Source organism: Columba livia, chromosome 2 (genome assembly GCF_036013475.1).
Source record: "Columba livia isolate bColLiv1 breed racing homer chromosome 2, bColLiv1.pat.W.v2, whole genome shotgun sequence".
Classification (NCBI taxonomy): Eukaryota; Metazoa; Chordata; class Aves; order Columbiformes; family Columbidae; genus Columba; species Columba livia.
This window is the reverse complement of record NC_088603.1, coordinates 104,062,607-104,082,741: the sequence shown is the minus strand read 5'-3', so window position 1 is coordinate 104,082,741 and position 20,135 is coordinate 104,062,607. Positions and strand designations below refer to the sequence as shown.

The window sequence follows — 20,135 nt, the reverse complement described above, 5'->3', positions numbered from 1 at the left end:
AGGGATGTTTGGGGTTATGATGTTTGTTTTCCCAGGTAAGTGTTAGACATGCTGGAGCCCTGCTGCCCTGGAGATGGCTGAACACCTGCCTGCTGTGGGACATAGTGAATGAATCCCTTGTTTTGCTTTGCTTGTGTGTGTGGCTTTTGTTTTACTTATTAAAGTGTATTTACCTCAACCCACGAGTTTTCTCACTCTTACTCTTTTGATTCTCTCCCCCATCCCACCACGGTGAGGAGTAAGAAAGCAGTTGCATGGGGCTTAATTGCCAGCTGGGGTTAAACCATGACAGTTACTAAATTAGTTTATTGATGGTTTCTGTTTCTAATTCTGATATTTGAATTTGCCCACATATTTCTTCTCATTCCAAATCCATATTTTTACAGCATGTTTTTGATTTATAACAGCACAGTTTTTAGTGATTATTAAAGCTGAGTCTTCATAGCTAAATTATGAGGGCTGGAGAACAGAACTCCTTTTGTGTTAGAAAGTGATATCTCTCAATTGGAGCACTGATTTCCTTTAGGCAAGGAATGGAGTTGAGATTTAGTAGAACAAGAACTGGAAAAGTCTCACTAAAGAATACTTTCCGAGTGGATGCTTGCACTGTAAGACAAAACTATTTTTTTTAGAATACAAATAAAGATGCTGCTGTAAGTGTGAAGGGATCCTTACTTATACTTAAATTTGGTTGGTTTGCTTTTGTTCCCCCCCCTTTCCATATGCTATTCCCACCTTAACTATCCCAAATATTAGAATGAAAGAATAAGTTACTAATACTTTAGATTTTTGAAAATTATTCTTGTACCTATCAATATCTATCTGAATTGCATTAATGAGCAAAGATTCCACATAAACAATTTTTATTCTGTTTCTCTCTTGCTTTCCTGTCCTTTTCTTCTTGTTCATAAGAATTACTAGTCATCAAATTGGGTCAAGTTAAACAGTCCAGAATGTATTTCTTTTGTTTATCTGTGACAGGATCTTGGATATTGGAAAGGTTCATCCTTTCATATCTGCTTGGTATTCCTGTTTTTTAGTATGATGGAAAGTCACTAAGAATAGAAAGAAACAATTAGATTAAGCATAATATATTAGTAAGAGAATACTCCGAAACTGTACAAGATTGTGCTGACCAGTTTGCTATTTAAAAAGTTGAAGAAGTTAAAATGTAAACTAAAGTGTTAAATGAGAGAATAAATATTTTTAATGTATACCCATGAGTCTGCAGTACTCCTTTAGAAATGACAGACACATAAGTCCCTGACAAGACCAGAATGCAGGTAATAAACAATGCCCTTTTCCATTTCAGTAAAGAAGTCATAAAACAAGATGGCCAAAGCTCTAGTCGCATTAATATGGAAAATGAAGTTTAAACTGGATTTAGGATTCCTATTGATATGCTCCCAGTGAACATTAGCATTCAAAATAAAATTCAGTCAACTTAATACTAATCTCAGTAGTGGGAAATGGATGTACTTCTCAGGCTGATCCATAGGAGCCACCTTCATATTTGTTACAGGACTCTCAAGTCCAGTTAGAATGGCTTATTTCACTAAGGGCTCCTTATTCCTTAGGGATTATGTGGAAGAGTTTTTCTAAAAAAGGTGTATTTCAAGAACTGTAGGTTATTTCAGATGCAAGACATTCACAACAATCTTGACCCTTAGTTGTGTGTCATTCTGTCTTCGTGGATATTCACCTGTTCAGACTATGGCTGAAAGGTAAACTTCAAAGTGTTTGTAATAGAAATGGCTGTGAGACTACACCGAAAGAGCCAGATGAATTGTACTTAGTAGTTTTAATGAGAGGGTATTTTTATGCTATAATAAAGATCCATGTGTTTAGATTAATACCAGCTCTGTTTTACAACCACTTCTAGTGCATGGTATGGTGTAGTACTTTGCAGCTTATTTGTAACATACAAGTACACCCATAAATACTGTTTCTGCTGTCGTAACTGAAAACTTTAATTCAAGACATTTGCCTGACATTCTGCCCAGACCAATGCATTTTTGTTTGTTTGTTTTTAGTGCTCTTCAGTAAGTAGTTTGCATATCTCTTTGTGTTACTGTCTTATGCTGTATATAGTGGGTGATTAACAATGTTTGTTTTGAAGCTGTGATTAATTTTTACAACAATAACAGGTAGGTTAGCAAACAAGAGAGTAAAGGCTTGCAAGAAAAGATTCCTGTGTTTCTCATTAGGCTGCTGAGAAATTACTTATTAACTAAAATTGTTTATTGAATTATCCAAAAGAAGTACATTTTTGGTCATGCTTCAGTGCTTCCTGGAGTAAAGAAAACTGCAGAAAGATAAAAGTATTCTATTGCTGTAATTATTATTTATGTATGAAAAATTAGAAAAAAAATACATCAATCCTATCAAAACAAAACAAAACAAAAACAGACTAATTTTTGGCTTTCTAAACATGAATGTGATCTGGGTTCTAATTTTTATTTAGTCCTGGATAAGGACAACTGACCTAATCAAAGTCATTACAGGAGCGTGGAGCAAGTTTTTAAATACATTCATGCTTTTTATGGCTTCTAACTAATGTTGACCTGTAAGGAGTACTAAGACACTATCTGTCTTATGTCTGTATGCAGCGGATGCTGGACTACAGGAAAAAACCAGGAACACATCTTCACTTGGGTGTTATTTATAATCTGCTGATTTAAAGACCTAATTATGATAGTTTCTTTTCTGAAATAGTTACAGATTAAGTCTCCAAATATGAAGAAACCTAACTGAAAACATTCTTTTTATTAGTAACATAGAACCTTCAATCTTGCCAAATTTTGTCACTTAAAATGCTGAAGACACAAGAATTCACAGCAGCATCACACCTGTGTGCAGTGAATACAAGGTTTGGCAAGGTGGCCTTTCTATACACTCTGGTTACAATGAAGAGCAAAAAGAACCATATCTCTTTGACTCAACTCTTTTTAGTTTTTCATATTGAGATATCAAGCTAGAAACAATATTTTTTCCTTCATAAAAAGAAACTGCTTAATATATTCTTAATTTGATTCCATTTAACATTCTTGTAAAGAATGTTGCTGCTATTTCAACATTACATTCTTTCAACAGTAAACTGTAACCACAAATATAAATTATGAAGTTTTATTAGTATTTTCTGCATCAGATGTACCAGAAAATTGTAATGATATTTTTGTTGAGACTTCATTTGGAAACTATTATGGTGACTTATTTATAATGTATGGAAAGGGGAAATGTTTCTGTAGTCATTCGGTAGAAAATAATATGAATACCATAAAAGGCAAACAATTCCTGCATTTTTACTTTTATTTCTCATATTAAAATTGCTGTAGTGTTATCCTCTTGCAAATACCATAACTTCTTTTAAAAATAAGCATCAACTGGTCAGGAGATCCCTGGAATAAAATCAGAAGTAGTTGAAATAACTGAGCTTTCTTCTTGTGATTAAAAAAGCCACAAACAAACAAACACTTTTGTAAAATTGTGTGGAGTAATATGAAATTATAATAAGATCAAAAATTAGTTTCATCAACACAAGCAATCTAGCATATTGATGTGGTTTTTGAGAATACTTGAGGAAACCTAGTTTCAAAGGTTACAATTTCAGTGCTTCGTACCCTCCCTATTTTCCAATTTAGTTAATAGGGATGCTCTGATTTATTGTTATTTGTGCTTGAAGTGCTTTATTGTTTTTGGCTTAAACAGTAATGTGACATGATTTCTTATATCTGCTGAGGAAATTGCATCAATATAGTAAATACTGTTAACTTGTGTGTTTTGAAAAACGACTTGCTCTAACTTCCTCCTCTGAGCCAAATTTAAATGATCCTTTTTGGCTCAGTAATCATGAAAAGATTGGGTCTTTTCCTTTGTGATCTCAAAGGGATAGGTCTTGACGTTAAAAAATTCAAAATTTGGCTTTTATGTTGTTAATACTTCTCTGTGAATCTTGGAAAAGCAGGTCATGCATGCTGCCAAAGTTCAAATGTACTCAAAGTGAAGGGAATCTATCCCACACTAGTCAGGGCTGCAAAGTCCAGTTGACAGCTAACACCATGTATCGTTCCTGATTATTGATGCTGCCTACAGTCCTTATCATATATTCTCGGTACAGTTTTCTTACAAAAATCATTTTCCTGATGAACACATGAATGTTCTTAGTATGAACTTAGTAAGAATTCTTTATGTACCTGAAGTTCTCTAGGAAGACAATTTAGTTCCTTATGTGAATGTCATGTGTTAGCAAGCTTGCATGTTGGCAACGTCTGTTCTGTAATTATTAGTGCTATGCCTAACATCAAGGTCAAATGAGACTGAAAGGAAGATTAAATTCACGAGTAAAAATAGAAAAATACCTAACTATTCCACTTATTAATTTCAATAAACCTTTAAAGTTGATTATCATATCTAGCACTACAGGCTTGTCAGGTTCCTTGCTACCTTTCCCCAATAGTACCTCGTAGTACTTTTCCTAGTAGTTCCTTAGCATCATGAAGGAGTGGCATCATGAAGGAGTGTAACAGAATAGCACCAAATAGAGTTTTGGTTATAGCTTTACTGTTGGTCTGTTATGCATAACTCTGTTTTGTGCCTTTTTCCCTGAAAACTATCACTTGCCTTCCCCAAAAGTAGTTAATAGCAGTCATCCTTTTTTAAAAAATGGATGTCCAGGAGAAAAGCACTAAAAAAGAAGCTTTGGGGATTTTTAATATACCCATGGCAAAGAATTCAACATATACTTAGCAGTGCTTCCAACAGTAATAGTTCCTTCACATAGTGTACTGACACTTAAAAAAAAAAAAAAAAGGAATGTTAACTTCTCTGTTAAAGACCTTCACTTGTGGAGATATTTTCAGTTGTGATCAATTTTACTTAGCTTTCTATCAGATAAGATGAATGTACATCAGTTTCTCTAGAAACTAAGAATTTGTTTGAGTATGGGCAAGGGAACAGGCTTCTTGGATGCACTGACAGACTGCAATGAGCAAACAATGATAGAAAGTGAGTTATATATCTCATGTTGAGTTGAAATGTGATTAGTTACAAAGGAATACCATACCATGTAACGTATGATGTCTACATAACTTGATTTTTAAAATGTGAATTGATTTCCTACAGTAGGGATAATGGAATGTAGCCAGAGAGTATTCTAGTGGGAAATGAGATATATATATAGTTTTTCAAGAAACCATGGAAGATGCATAAAGTAGCTGTTGTCTTATTCTTTTATTGTTCGGATTTGGGGTTTGTTGGGATTTTTTGTTGCTTTTAATTTAATATAGACTTGGGATTTGTTTTTGTTTGTTTGTTTTTTAATTTACTTTGGAGTTGTTTTGTGTGGCTTGGTTTTTTGTTTGTTTGAGGGTTTTTTTCTTTGTTTTGGTTGTGGTTTGTTTGATTGTGGGGTTTGTTTGTTTTCTTTTATAGAAATGTCTTGAGTTTTTTTTCAGCTTTTTTACTGAATGTCTTTTGTCTCCTGGCACTGCAATATGTCTTGAGAGTCATAGAATACCCATGTAATTGAGGGGAGTGTAAGCTTCTGCTTGTTCATTTCCTTAAAATAAATTTTTAAAAAAATATATCCTGGTATCAAACAATGCCCTTATTTAAGTGAATAGACCTGTAGCCATAGTTACTGTTCACAATGAAAAGACTACCTGCTATACTGCTGATAAAGGTTGGTGCGATGCTAGTGGGGAAGTAGAGATATATTCCTTAAAGCTATGAGTAAGGAAATCTGACTTTTCAGTCTGAGATCATGACATAGTAATTGTCAGTATTCTGTACATTATGAGTTTTTTTTTTAATTAGAATTCTTTAGCTTTTCAGAGCTATGGCAAAACATTCCAGCTGTATCTATCTATATCAGTTTTACGTCTCAAGGACCTACATGGCTTGGGATATCAGTCTTGGAACAGGAGTGTCATGCTTTGTCACGTGTAACTTACAAAAAGTGTTTGAGCTTATATTAGTTAAAGAAATATTTCTTACCTACTATTTTAATATGATAACTTTAAAATTTAATGCACAAATTGAGAAATGTTCTTTTCAAAATCCATATTTTTTACCTTTCTTCACCATGTTCTTTTCATCTCTCTGAAAATCTAAAATGCTACCACTATTCATAATAATGTCCAACAGCATCTGGCTAATTACTGCATCAATTATGAAAATGCATGTAGTAGCTAGATGATATACAGCCATGCAGAGGGAAAAACTAGTCTTATTATGGGATATTTGAAAGTCTGGAGGTATACTAAGAGCAAGTAGCAGCATAAGAATCCACACAACCTGGAAAAGATGAGTGCCTGTACATAACTACTGTGGTTAGAATAATTAATTTAAGCTTATACATAACATTTTGGGGACTGAGATCACAGTCTTCAGTTTAGAAAGGGAGGCAGAAATAAAAACTGAATAAAGCAATACTTAGTGAAGAACAGCGTGGCAGAAAAGTTTTATTTTGGATAAATGTCTTGTGCTTTAAAAAAAATATGGTTTTAGTTTTTATAAAGCCTGACCAATGAGAAACTTTTTCAAGTTACTGTGGAGTGGCCTTAATGCTGTAAATAACCCTGTTGGCCAAGTCCCAGAGAAGTGCAGATGAGAAAAGGATGCAGGAAATTCTGTTGTTTATACATGTGTCTGTAGCATTGAGAAGCAAGAGGAGCTCAGCAAGCCCAGAGGGTAAGGGGTCTTAAGCTTGTGGGTTTACAGTTTAATTTTTATATTTCTCTTCAGGGACAAAGTATAGGTTACTATCATGCTGATAGCAAGGAGGAAAACAATCTGAAATACCTACCAAAAGTATTGAGGATGAGAAAACACATAGTATTTGAAGTATGTGGCTAAGTTAGATCCAGCTAAATTTTCCTCTTCTGTCCTTTTTGCTGCTATCGGGTAGTATTAATTCTAAAAGCCCATTAAACATAGCTTGTTTTTCAGATGTAGTAGGATCCTTACTTACCATAACCAGGTAAGTTTTCAAATTTTTCAAAGTGGCAGTTTGTTAAATAGTTATTTCTTATTTTTTATTTAGAAATTAGTATAAATACAGGAAGTTCAAGGATTATACTTTTTCAATACAGAAAACCTTTTAAAATCACTATAATGTGTAATGCATCTGCAATTGGATAAATCAGTAAAGCTTTGGTAACTTAATCAGAGCCAGTGTTATGAACATAAGTGTCATGAGAACAGTTATGAGTTGGTAGCAGTTCATCTTGCTTTTGTCTGTTAGCAAGCAGTTTTTTTAGTGTTTCTAGTTTCATAAACTCCACCAATGGGTTGTAAATTCTTAACTTCCTTCAGAAAATATCTGATGCCAGCATAAGAAAAAAGTGTGTTCTTATCTATATGATACTACTTTAATGCAATGAAATATAATTAATTCATAGTATGATTTCTCAACACTGGACAAAGATATTTAGTTTGTCATTATTTGAAAGGCAAATATCCCAGATGGTGTGAGACTGTATGGATAATCCATTGCTAATGAGAATCAAGAGTCAAATTTCAAAAGTAATTTTGATGACTTTAATAAGTATATATAACAAATAGTACTAACAGGCTGCTTACTCACTATCCAGATAGCTGCTTTTTCTCTTAGTTCTCACTGATTCTTACAACCATTCTGTGAAGCAGAGTCTGCTATAAATAATCCTTTTGCTAAAAGCATAGATTTTCTTTTAGATTACCTATGTTAGTAAATTTAGGGGGTTTTCGAGTTTCTGGATACAATTCTTTGAGTAATATAATGAAGCTATAAGGATTTCCTTGATATATTAGGTGTCACTAATAAAATTAGTCATATCACTTTGTCGTGAAACCTCTCAGAGAAGGGGAGGTTAGTGAAAAATGTAGAAGATGACCTCTGTCATTTTTATGTATTTGCATGTAACCAGTTTTGAATTGAGGCCACTTCTTCACCTTAAAGTATTGATGTTAAAATCAGGTAGACCTGAGAAATAAATTGTTAGAAAATGAATGCTCTAAAGCAGTTGGTAATGAACAGACTGAAAACACTCATTGACTTCAACACCAAGAGGAGTAGATCTTGGAATAATTTAAAGTGTATGAATTTGGCAAGAACATATGGTCATTTAAAGCAACATTGTCAAGAAAAACTACCACTGCAAATTTTAATTTAGCTAGCTGTATTTTTGTAGCCTGTCAAATATTCTTACAAATAAGTGTATATTATTTATTTAAATACTACTTTCTACCTTTTTTGCCTCTATGCTGTATCAAATACTTATACCATTTGCTAATAAATTAAGAACTCACTACAATAGTACAACTGAATAAAGTACAAGCAGAATTCTAAGGGAAAAAAGATTCTAATATTGACATTCAAAGTACATTAGTTGGATCTGTTCTCTGAAGTGTGTATTGCAGCTTTTCATTACTGGGTTTGTTTTCATCCATTTCTTCAAATGCAAACAACCCACTGAACATCCCAGCATCAATAAAAAGAATACAGGACACTGTGGTGGATACAAGCTTTCCAGGTTGCTTAGTAGACATGTCCTGCTGTACATCACTAACAGTTTCATCAAGGTGTTTAGGAAAAAAAAAAAAAGAGAAAAAAGAGAGAAAAAAATTTGCACAAGCATGAATGTTTCTGTCCCAACAGAATTGTGAAACATGAAATTTGTCTCCCTAAGGAGGTAGGTAACAGTCTCTTCTATGCCAGTAAATCATTTATATACGTGTGAAGTGTTGTTACTAATGTTGTTATAATTATTTTAACTGAGAGGACTATGGGACTGATAATGCTGCATTTTGATCTCTATAAATGTGATTCATCTTGTAAGTAGTTGCCAGTGGATCTAAAGGCAACTACCTTTCTATGATGGAAGTATCCCAAGCAAAATATATTTGCAAACAGTAGTTTTACAGGAAGTCCTATGGAAAACAGAGATGTGTACTTTATTTGCATTTATATTAAACTATATTTTAGCAAAATGGAGAGAAGAGAAGAATGAATAACAACAAACTTTTGAGTAATATAAAAATCCTCAATTTAAGTTTGTGTGTTTTGGTTTCCTAACATGGATTGATTCATAACTTGTATTCCTATAAATTCTCAGTGTCCATGCTCTTTAAGTATTTTTTTTTCTTTAGCTTCCTTGTTCTTACTCTTTACTTCTTTCTTGAATTTGAATTTTCCACTCTACTTAACTCAGTGAGTTACAATGGTGATTGAAAACAGAACATTAATCTCATGATTTTGTAAGGGCTGCTTTAATTTAAAAGATTTACTTGCATTCTGAAAAAAGGAGATCTTTATTGAAGTTACATTTTTGTCTGGTATGCTTCTATATAACTACCAAAACAGGCAAATCAGTGTCTAAACAACACTTTCATTGTTATTAATAGTCAATTCCATTTGTAGGTATCATTATTGGGTTTTTTTAAGTTGTTACACTCAGGGAGGAAGTGTCATGAAAGCTCTTACTGTTTGTTCTTTTTCTGGCTGGGGGACAGGTATGGTTGTTTTTTTAGTTGGTTGGTTTGGGTTTTTGTGTTTTGGTGTTTTGGTTGGTTGGTTGCTTGTTTTTTTTTGTGGGTGGTGTTTTTTTTCTTTCACCAACATAGATATCCACAAAAGTTAAATGTTGCCAACTTCCCTTCTATCTGAAGGACAATATTGAAAACAAAATATGTGGAAGGAGCCCTACTGAGTAACAATTACTTATACAATTAATTTCTTCTCCTTTGGTGGGACTATTAATTAGCCTACTGTGAGCACTGAGAGAATTCAGATGCTTCTCTATGCATTTCAGTGACCTCCAGGATACAACACATGGTATTATTTTGTGTGAACACTCTCGTATGGAACCAAGGCTTACATGAAAATATTAATTACTTCTTAAGTACATTTCCCTCAAAGAATACTTACTGGAGTTGGAGTCATCACAGGATGCTATCTTACATCATTAAATCCCACACTTGAAATTAAATCCCAATCCTTGAACTGTTGAAAGACATAAGATGGCATTAAAATACTACATTTGTGAAGCACAATTAAGAATAATTACATATCAATGTCTGAGAAGAAATCTTTTTTAAAAGAATATTCTTCAAAGACTTAATTATGGAAGAAATGTGTTCTAAAAATATTCTGATAAAACTGAGTGCATCTCTGCACAACAGGACTGTTAATTCTAATACAACTATATCAAAGTAGTTGAACGAGCCAAGCGGGCAGGCTCTGACCCAGACAAAACAAAATATTCATGAGCATTCTTACTAATCTGCTTATGTGGGTGAGAAAATCTCTTCTTTCCAGATTGACTCCAAGAGGTGTTTAGAAGAAAAATTGTTCTGCGTCCTAAAAAGCATTAAAATATTTTGTGTCTTGGTCTGAAGCAATGCATCAGATATGTGATTAATTATCCCTACTCCCAGTGTTATGAAAGTACTTTCAAAATTAGGTCATGTTTTGAATAGAAAAAGATCCTAAATGTTTTCAACTATAACAAGACAATTCTTAATCTCTCATATCATAAAGCATATGATTTTAAGATATCGTCAAGAATTTTTAAAAGTTGAAGAACTTCTCAGAATATAAGCAGGGATTAAAAAATGAGGTTTTTCACAGATATACCATTACATCTTCACATATGGAAATTAGAAAAAGAAAAAAAGTCAGTGTTCTGTTAGGAAGCGAAAAAGCTTATAAATGAAAGCAAAGCTATCCAGTGCAAAGTCACTTTCCAACTGAGTAACATATAAAGATTTGTTAGAAATGTGGTATAAAATCTGGAAAATAAACTTGCAATGATTTTTTTTTAAATAATAGAGCTTCTCTATACATTTAAGTGACCTATACTGTTTGGATGGACATGTTTTAGCATTGTGTCTGACCTAATTCTTGTTCAGTAAAGCACTTTTCTGAATGGTTAAAGAAGTCTTCAGTTGCCTTTTTCAACGTCCCTTTGAAACTGAAGGGAGCCCCGCTGATATGATGTATAGCCCAATCTGAAATATGTGAGAACAAAAAAAACTCACAGATCTTTCAAGTCTTCAGTACCATTTGGGAGTAACTGAGCATCTTAAATTTTCACTGTACCCAGTAAGAACATATAGAGGGTCTCACAAAGAGATTAAGGATTTTAAATATAAATAAATAAAACATCAAATACTAGAGTCCTAATGGTAGTAATGGCTGAGAATGGACCCTAATAAGGACCTGATGTGATACAGTGGGCTTTGGTCTAAATGGTGTACTGTATGCTTATTTAAAGGTTATTTACAAATATTTATGTTTTAGATAAATTAATTAACAAACACCCTGGCTGAAAGTGAACAGCCGAATGAAAAGTTTTTAGTTTTCTTTTCTTTTTTACTTTAACTTACAACTGGATTTAATGCTTGCAAATTTTAAAATTACTTCTGAAACCAATTATGAGTGATATGCTCAAAGGCAGATCTATACTTGTGGATGATGTATGTCTTGGATATTATTCCCGTACATTTCTGGAGCCTTCTCTCTTTCTGGGAAGGTCGGAGCAAATCCGTGAAAGATGTTTCTCAGTGTCCTTCCAAAGGGCTGTCAGTCAGTATAAGCAAGACAGCACATGTGTGTACTGGCTGAGCTGTGTCTCCTGTAAAAACACACTGACAACTCTGTGTGGAGTCTTTTGAGATTCTCTGTTGTTTAACTGACAACTGGTTCTGTCACAACTGAGCCAAGGAGTGTAAGAAGCTGCTCAGTCTACATGTCTCCAATAAAGGGGCTATGGCATTGTTAGCACTGCTGTTCATTTCAGTGTGGGGTAAAAAATGTTTGTCCCATTAAACTTTCCCTGAAACTAACTTAATCTGCTTTCTGTGGAAACAGGGGAGTAGGACTCATGCACTTTATTCTTTGCCTCAACTGTGGAACTGCTGAAAAAAAAGAAAAAATCAGAAACCATTTTAATGTGATTAAGGGGAAATCTCATTATGTCTGAAAAACAAGATGCCTTGGTGTTTCATAAATTGCACAAAACATTAATTTGCATCATTAAGCATAAGCATTAAAAAAGATAGTGTTTTGGTATACTGAACTAATGTGAACTATATTCTTCTGAAGCAATTACCTGTTTCAAGTTTGAGAACAGATTACTATTGTTCTAAAAAATCTCTCTGCACTACTCGGGAGTTGCCTATTAGACCAGACCTTTAACTGATATGAATTCATTCATATGAATTAACATTGCCTTAGTTTAAATATACTCTGCAGTTGGTATGAATTGAAGTTATTAATCATAGCCTGTCTTTTCTAATGATCATACAGAGCATCATTCAGACAATAAAGGTATTTCATGGTAGATTACCAGTCTCCACATAGAATCAATGAGATTAGATTAGAACTCAGGTGAGTTGGCTGCTTGGTTAGTCCAGAAGTTTACACTGGGTTTTGTAGACCTGTTTGTAAGTTGCTTACCCTGAAAAGATCTAAAACGTTGACAGTTCATACTTATCCTAATAACCTAGAAAGTTGATTTTGTCTCTTTTTTCATTGGTCATATTGTAATAAAAAGTAATATGTAAGTTCAAAGGGGAGCCAGCTGACCAAACTGCTGTGTCTCAAATGCCACAGCTAGCTAGTTAAATTGGATTAAGCTTGTCTTGGCTTCTGCTCAATACTTAGTTCTGTTTGAGATTTTCTGGGAAAGTTTTTTGTTTCATAAATGGTCCCCTATTCCCCTGCACGATCTGATTATACAACTTTTTTTTTTTTTTTCAAGTGTAGTGGCTGAGAAATATGTAACAATTGTACAGACTCAAATGTATAAAAATTATAGTTGATATATTATGAAGGTTTGTAATCAAACAAAACATTCTTGAGGAAACAAAGTTACTGTAAATTATACTTATAGCAGTACTTCAGAGCTTCTTTTGGCCTTATGGGTAGTAAATGACAACATCTCTGTGTATAAATATTTGTGTTATCCATATTTAATCCTGAGAGCTCTAATATAACTTCAAAGACATGAAGAAACACTAGCTTATCTGTGTAAAAGATCTTTGAAGATATTGCAATGATATGTAATGACTTGTGCAGTAGACCTAAATCACAAAGAGTATATAATGCTAGTTCTCATTTTGAAGTATTGAAACTGCTTAGAATTTATTGAAAGTGGCAGCCAAAAAAAAGGAAAAAAAAAAATTGTTTAGTCTTTAAATTTGTTGTAATCTATGACTACGTTCCAAGCTGTCTTTTTAATGAATGTGTATGGGTACAATAGGTGTATAATTTGCATAATATTCTATAAAACATATTCATGTGTTTGTAAAGAAATTGAAACATTGAACAGGATTTTATTTTAGAATAAATATTTAGACACAGGGAAAAATAGTAAAAGGAAAAGCAGTACATAGAATCACAAAGAAGTGGACTAAGTTCTCTTCTGGTGCATCCTTTGGCAAAGAGAATCATAGGATTTCATTTTGAGCAAGAACCTCTAAGACCACCATTGGCAACAATAGTGTAAGATATCACTGTGAAAGAGTTCCTGTCCTTAGTTACTGATTTTAATTGTGGGCACCTTATGTCTTATTGTAACTTAAAATAACAAAATCTCTTTTCCTAGCTGTGCTTTTACTCTACGGAAAAACAAACAAACAAACACAAACAACAAACTTAGTTCTTCAAAACTTTTAGCCATGCTGGTTTGACTGCTTCTGTCGTCAAATTCTCCTACTGGCATAGAAAAGTTTCCAATATATTTTACAGAAGCCATTCACACATTGAGAGAAATATATAATTCTGCATGGTTACAGGAATCACAGTAACAGCAATAGTTTCAATAAAAGCATCAGTCCAAATATAAAATTTTGTGGAACTTCATGGAGAATTGAATGTTTCCTGCAAGTCACTAGTTGTTGCTATTACAGATATATCTTTTCTGAATTGATTCCACCTGAGCTTATAATTGACCTTCAGCCTGGGAAGTATCTGAAAATGCTTGATTATCTTGTTTGCCACTTTCTTCACACATAGCACTCTGCATATTCACAGTTTCTGTGACAAGGTTCATACACATTCTTCTTTTTCTTTGTGCTTTTCCACATTGCTATATCATGACCCAACTCATAGTGGAAATAAAACCATTAGTTTGCTCCTTATTCAATTAGCTTTGGAAGTGATGAAGAGAGACAGAAGAAAATTGTGGGGCATCACATCTCTATCAGAAACCAAGTACATCCCTGAGAAAAATGCATATACCATAGATCTTTTCTCAGAAAGGAAGATAATTATCTAAAGATGGAAAAAAGGGTAATCTTTCACAAGGATTTGTCTTGCAGATCTGAACAAACAATTTGGTTACCTCTCAAAGTCAAGAAAAAGTGAGTTATGTGAAACAGAGTGTAACAGTCTATGTTTTCAGAGTAAGTCTTCATTGTAGTACTTATTTAGACTTTTCTTAAAATTTTGCTTATACTTAAATAATTAAATCTCTGGTTTTACATACATCCAGTGTCTGTCTTGCTAGTTGCTGCTTGGTTGAAAAGTAGCCAAGCATGAAATTATCCCAGACTCTAAATACTTAAACTCATTTACAGATTCAAGCATTATCTGTTGTGTGAGTAGTAGATGTTGAGTATCTCTTGCTTTCTGCAAACTTATTTTAAGAACAAATATTTGGTTGTTTTTATTTATTTATTTATTCATTTATTTTAATATCAGCATTTCTAATCCTCTGTCTCCCAGAAACAAGAAGCAGGGACTTGCAATAGAAGAAGTGGGAAAGTTCTCCAGTTTAATTTAGTGTTAATACGCAATCAGGTTTCATATGTCAAGATATTTTAAAACTGTGTTTGTTTCTAGAATATATGCATTTGATGCATAAGTTGGCAGGTTCTTCAAGCAGATATTCTGGCTTTACCTTTCAATCATTACTGTGAAAATTATTTAAATGAGAATGTAGTTCAGAGAAAATCCTTTCCATATGTCACTGAATTCTTAAGAACACAAAATGTGTTTATTTTTTCTGTAACTGTGTCAGGGAATTCTAATGCTACTTCATATAACTGAATACCAATATTTTGTTATTTAGAAGTATCTAATTAACAAATCATTACTTAAAATATGCCACATTGAAAACAGTGCTTTTTTCACATAATCCGCTAACATTTTTTAAAATTTCAAGAATCAAGTTGGTTAGAACGAAGTTCTAGACTGTGATTTGTTCACATGAAAAACTAAAGGAACATGGAATCATAGAATCATTTGGGTTGGAAGGGATCTTCAAATGTCATCTAGTCCAACCCCCCTGCAATGAGCAGGGACATCTCCAACTAGATCAGGTTTCTCAGAGCCCTGTCCAGCCTGGCCTTGGATGTCTCCAGTGATTGGGCATCTACCACCTCTCTGGGCAATCTGTTGCAGTATTTTACCACCCTCGTTGTAAAAAATTTCTTCCTCATGTCTAGCCTGAATCTCCTCTCTTCTAATCTAATGAATTTATCTAATAAATCAAGACATTCATATATTCTTCCTATTAAAAATTACCTACATCATTAAATTACTTGATTTTTAAAAACATTAACTGAAAGACTTACAGAAGTCAAAAACGTGGATATACTGTACAGTTCTATGGATCAATGCAGAATTGCCCCTTCTAAAGCAATTCAGCATTGTCACAAAATGACCTTATTTCTTATGGCATTTCTCTACTTATAGGGTGTTGTGTGAACCATTTGGGTAAAAGTTATGTATTCAGGGATTCAAAATTTGTGATCTTGATTTCTTCTTGTTTCCTGGCTGCTAAAAATGGGAGAAATAGGCACACACAGCTCAGAGAATCATGGAATGGCTGAGGTTAGAGGGAACGTCTAGTCATCATCTAATCCAGCCCCCCTGCACAGAACAGATTACTCAGGGCTACTATATGGCATTCTTTTTTTTCAAAAGAATTGCTGTCAGACTAGAGATTTTAATTTCTCTAAAATGGGCAGGACCACTTCCACTTGGAATTGTAAACCTTATTTCAAAGAACTGGAGTATGTTTTGGGGAAAGACAGCATGTGAGCATAAACTGGCAATGTGACTAGTGTAGCCAGCCTGAGGGCCACTCAGACCTACTTCACATTTCTTTTTGTGAAGTCATTAACTACATACATATATAGAATTTTACTCTACATGTCTTCATATTAATTATTAAAACCTCTGGGAGAAGCAAGCTGCTATTAACAATAGAAAGAATTCCTCCTCTGCAGCTGGAGAATTTTTCTTACCATGAATACTGGAATATCAAATAGCAGTGTACATAATATTGTTGTGTAGTATACAATGCTTATTTCAGTGTTATGACAATTGCTTTATTTTCTTTTAGTTTCTGGATAAACCTGTCTTGCTTCTGACTAAAATGGAAAAAGATTCAGCTGTTCCCAATTACTCCTTTCACTTACTAATTCCTCTGTGTTTTATTGCCTTTCAGTTACTGTCTTCAATGTACTCATCCTTTACCTCTCCTCCTGTGAATTTAGCTATAAATGGACTGCTAATATGGTAATACACTTTCTAGAGGTATTTGAGAAACACCTTGTCAGTCACAATCTTTTCTATGGTCGTAAAATGCAATTTTCCCCACAGAACTATTTTTCCTGAAGCTACTTTCTGAAATTTTTAGTATTAATAGAGTAGTTAAAGAACTTTGTTTCTGAATTTTTCAATAGAAGGCCAGGCTGAAACTTGAGTCTCTTCTTTAGCCTTCTTTCTCTCTGTCATATTATTCCTTCATCTAGTGGTGATTAACACAGAATTGGGATCTGACTCCATTTTTGCACAGATTCTACTAACAAGTACTTGCTTAGATTTCATCCTACTCCTATTACTCTCTGGAATTTTTTAACCTCTCCTGACACTGAATTTATTTATTTACTTTCAAGGTAAATATGTTTATACCAGAAGAGAATAATGAGGAAAATAGTGATATTCAGTTTTCCCAAGGTTTTACATTTGGCCAGACCTATAGGAAATGTAGACGACTTTACTCAGCACTTCTGGCTTTGCTGCTTCTTCTCAGCCAATGTAAATAACATTTTTAGTTTCTTCTCCCTCACTTTTTTTTTTTTTTTTTTTTTTTTTTTGGTAGAACACCTGAGTTTTAATCCTATCCATTATGAACTTTGAAAATTGAGAAACTTTAAAATTAAGATTTAGGTCTGACATTGTCTCTTACACTTCAAAAGTTCAGGCTGAGGATAGGTTACAGAAGAGTTGCATGATTTTTATGTTATGGGTCAGGGCATTAATGAATTGTGGCTGTGACTTCATTTGATCTCAAAGAGACACTTAGCAAACAAGTCTTTCCAAACTGATACCGTGAGAAAGCATGTTTCTTTCAGGCACTTCACAGATTTCATAGCTGGACAATAAGCAAAATGAGACCTCACAAACCCACAAATATTTCTCTTTGTGAAGTTAGAAACATTACTTTATATTTAATTATTTTCACAGCAAAAGTGTTTTTAATTACCGGACATGAGAAGTAAATAAAGGAGTTTTTGGAAAGAAATTGGACTTGTATTGATATTTTGATATTAAAAAGGAATGTAGTTAGAGAAGTGCAAACAGGGAAAAAAATGGTCACATAAATCTTAACAGGAAGGAAATCATTTGCATTGTTTGTCTCTTCAGGACATTTTTGGCTGATTTTTTAGTTATGACACATGTTAGGAATATGAAGTTTGGAAACAACATAAACAACTTTAAAATATACCATATGGTTTAATATTGTCATGTTCTATAGCTGTGGAAAAAATTAACTGAATGATCTTTGGATGTGCACTGAAAACCTTGAAATCACAATCTTCTAATTTTCAGTTCTAAAATAACAATTTTCTTAACCTGCTAACAGAGACCATGATTAGATCCAGACTCTGGAAGTATGATAATCTGTATGTGTTGTCATGATCTGTTTGAATCGCTCAAGTTTACAGTACAATGTATTCTGTAACTTAAACTTTATTTAATGAGCTCATTAAAAATAAGTAAATAAATAAAACACCAAAACATAAAAAGACATCAAACAATAGCTGAATACTTTTTGTACAGACTAGCCCAACACATTAATTCGCTAATTCATTATTTCATTAATTCATGAACTCCCTAAGTCACACATTTTCAATTCGTAACTTGTCTATTAGCAGAACAGTTACTGAGCTGCTGGTGAGAGCGCTCTTTCTTCCTCCTCTGTCATGGTGGGGTTGTCCCCTGTATCATGCTGGCAAGCACAAAAGCCTCAGTAGTCTGGTTGCTGTTGAATCTGCTTTGAAAACTTTAGGGGTAAGCTGACATATTTATACTTTTCAGCTCACAAGTATGGTCTATAGGATTTCTACGAATTAGGAGATTCTGAAGAAGCTGCTCAGCAGTTACTTTGCAAAGATGCAGGATGATGTGAGCTGCAAGTGATATCAGCCCTTGTCTCTTCCTGTTCACTGTGTTCTAAGTACGTGTAGCTCTCACTTCAACATGATGGCACTGCTCTCAGCATACATCAGGTTTTAGTATGAGCTGTGTGTTCATTATTATCACATTTTGACTTCTCTTTCTTCTAAGCATTTTCCAGGTCATTCTGATTACACTAGCTTCAGTTTCTTCTAATACTGACAATTTATTTGCTAGTGTTTCAGTATCAAATTAATTTAGTTCTCATACCAATTTCACCCAACAGAGTTTAAATAATATCTCTTTTAGTTCTGTATTCTAGTTGTCTATGACTTTGTAGCCACCAGTTTTAAAGAGGGTCACTATAATCAGTACGATTTTTATTCCAGGCAGTAGTGTACATATTGGTTAAGTTCAAATGTACATTCATTGTCACTGATTTTGGAGCCATAATCATAGGCTCCTGTACATCATGGAATTGCATGAAGGGAGGGATACTTTTATTAATAACTTATCTGGATTTTTTTTTTAAGATACACAATCAGGGACAAATGATATCTGAATTTTGTCCATCTACATTGACTTGCCCAGCGATTATTAGAGTGTTTATAAAAAAAAAGGCCATATATTATTTTCTCATTGTTTAGAGCTAGTGTAATTATTGGTGACTACTAGTGTGTGATTACTTGTCTTACATGCCTGTAGTACCCATTTCAGTCTTGTCACATTGGTAAATTCAGGTTAACTTTAGATCTTAGGGTTAATGTAACATTGTTATCTACTGTCAGTACTTGTCCTTGTGGTGTTAAGATGGTATTCCTCCTGTAAATTGTTTCAAATGTGGTTTATGACTGATCTGCAATACCTGAGTTTTTCCATGGGCGACGTTAAAAGGCAGAATCCGTTAGAGACAAGTTTTGTGTATTCGTTCCGGTTCTCAGTGTTGCCACGGTGATATGGTAAGGCTACATTTTCTGCAAGAGAAGACACTCAGGTCTTGGACATAATCCAAATCTCAGTTATTGTTAACTCACTCCCTTTAGTGTCTACAGCATACCATACTCCTTTTTCTTTGTAAAGGAGAGTGACCCAGATAACCCCTGAATTGGATGTTTAACTGCAGTCTCATTTAATGGATTTCAGGCGGGTTTTACTTCTGTTCTAACCGGAATTTGAGCAGCTACTGATATGAATACCTTTTCTATGGTACTTCCCAAGGGAATTTGTCACTTGTGTAGCCAACTTAAAAGTTCCCATAAGTCAGATCCCCATTTAAAGTGTTAATAGATTCACTCTTGTATATCTGTGGTTTAGTAGTCCATTCCATCGGTTTACTGTCTCATTGCTTTGAGGTTGCTATAGTAGGTGGAAAATCCACTATACAACATTTGAACCACACTAAGCTTGTACTACTTTATTCTTAAAATGTTATCTGCTGTAAAACTGTATTTCTCTCAGTAAGGCAAAAGTAGCAAACCATCAGCTTAAAGCAGCAATGTTTATGAGACCAGTTTTGCCATAGGCAGGGTGCAGATTTCCCTATACTACTATTTCTGCTCCTGTAAGGATGTCTTTCCACCCTCCAGGTGTTTGTTCTAAACAACCAAAATAATCTATATACTAAGTTTCCAGATTAGTTTACCTTCTCTGAAGGTGGTAAAATGTCAGTGACATGCTGTACCATTGTTTGACAAAAATGACGTGAATCTACAATATGTTTTGCCAGACCTTTTACCACCAA

General features: G+C 33.9%; 1 protein-coding gene across 7 annotated transcripts in view; it reads left to right on the top strand.

The window, feature by feature from the left end:
• The window catches only part of CCDC102B (coiled-coil domain containing 102B), a 185,027-nt gene that overhangs the window by 14,891 nt on the left and 150,001 nt on the right, over positions 1-20,135 (top strand). For 5 of the 7 annotated variants that reach the window (XM_065053051.1, XM_065053047.1, XM_065053048.1 and 2 more), the window contains exon 1: positions 6,542-6,690. The exons of 1 other annotated variant lie outside the window; for it this stretch is intronic. The gene's annotated coding sequence lies outside the window, so the exon portion shown is untranslated. Of the gene's footprint in view, positions 1-6,541; positions 6,691-6,720; positions 8,673-20,135 lie in introns of those variants that run through there. One more of the 7 variants, XM_065053046.1, reaches the window with a different exon arrangement.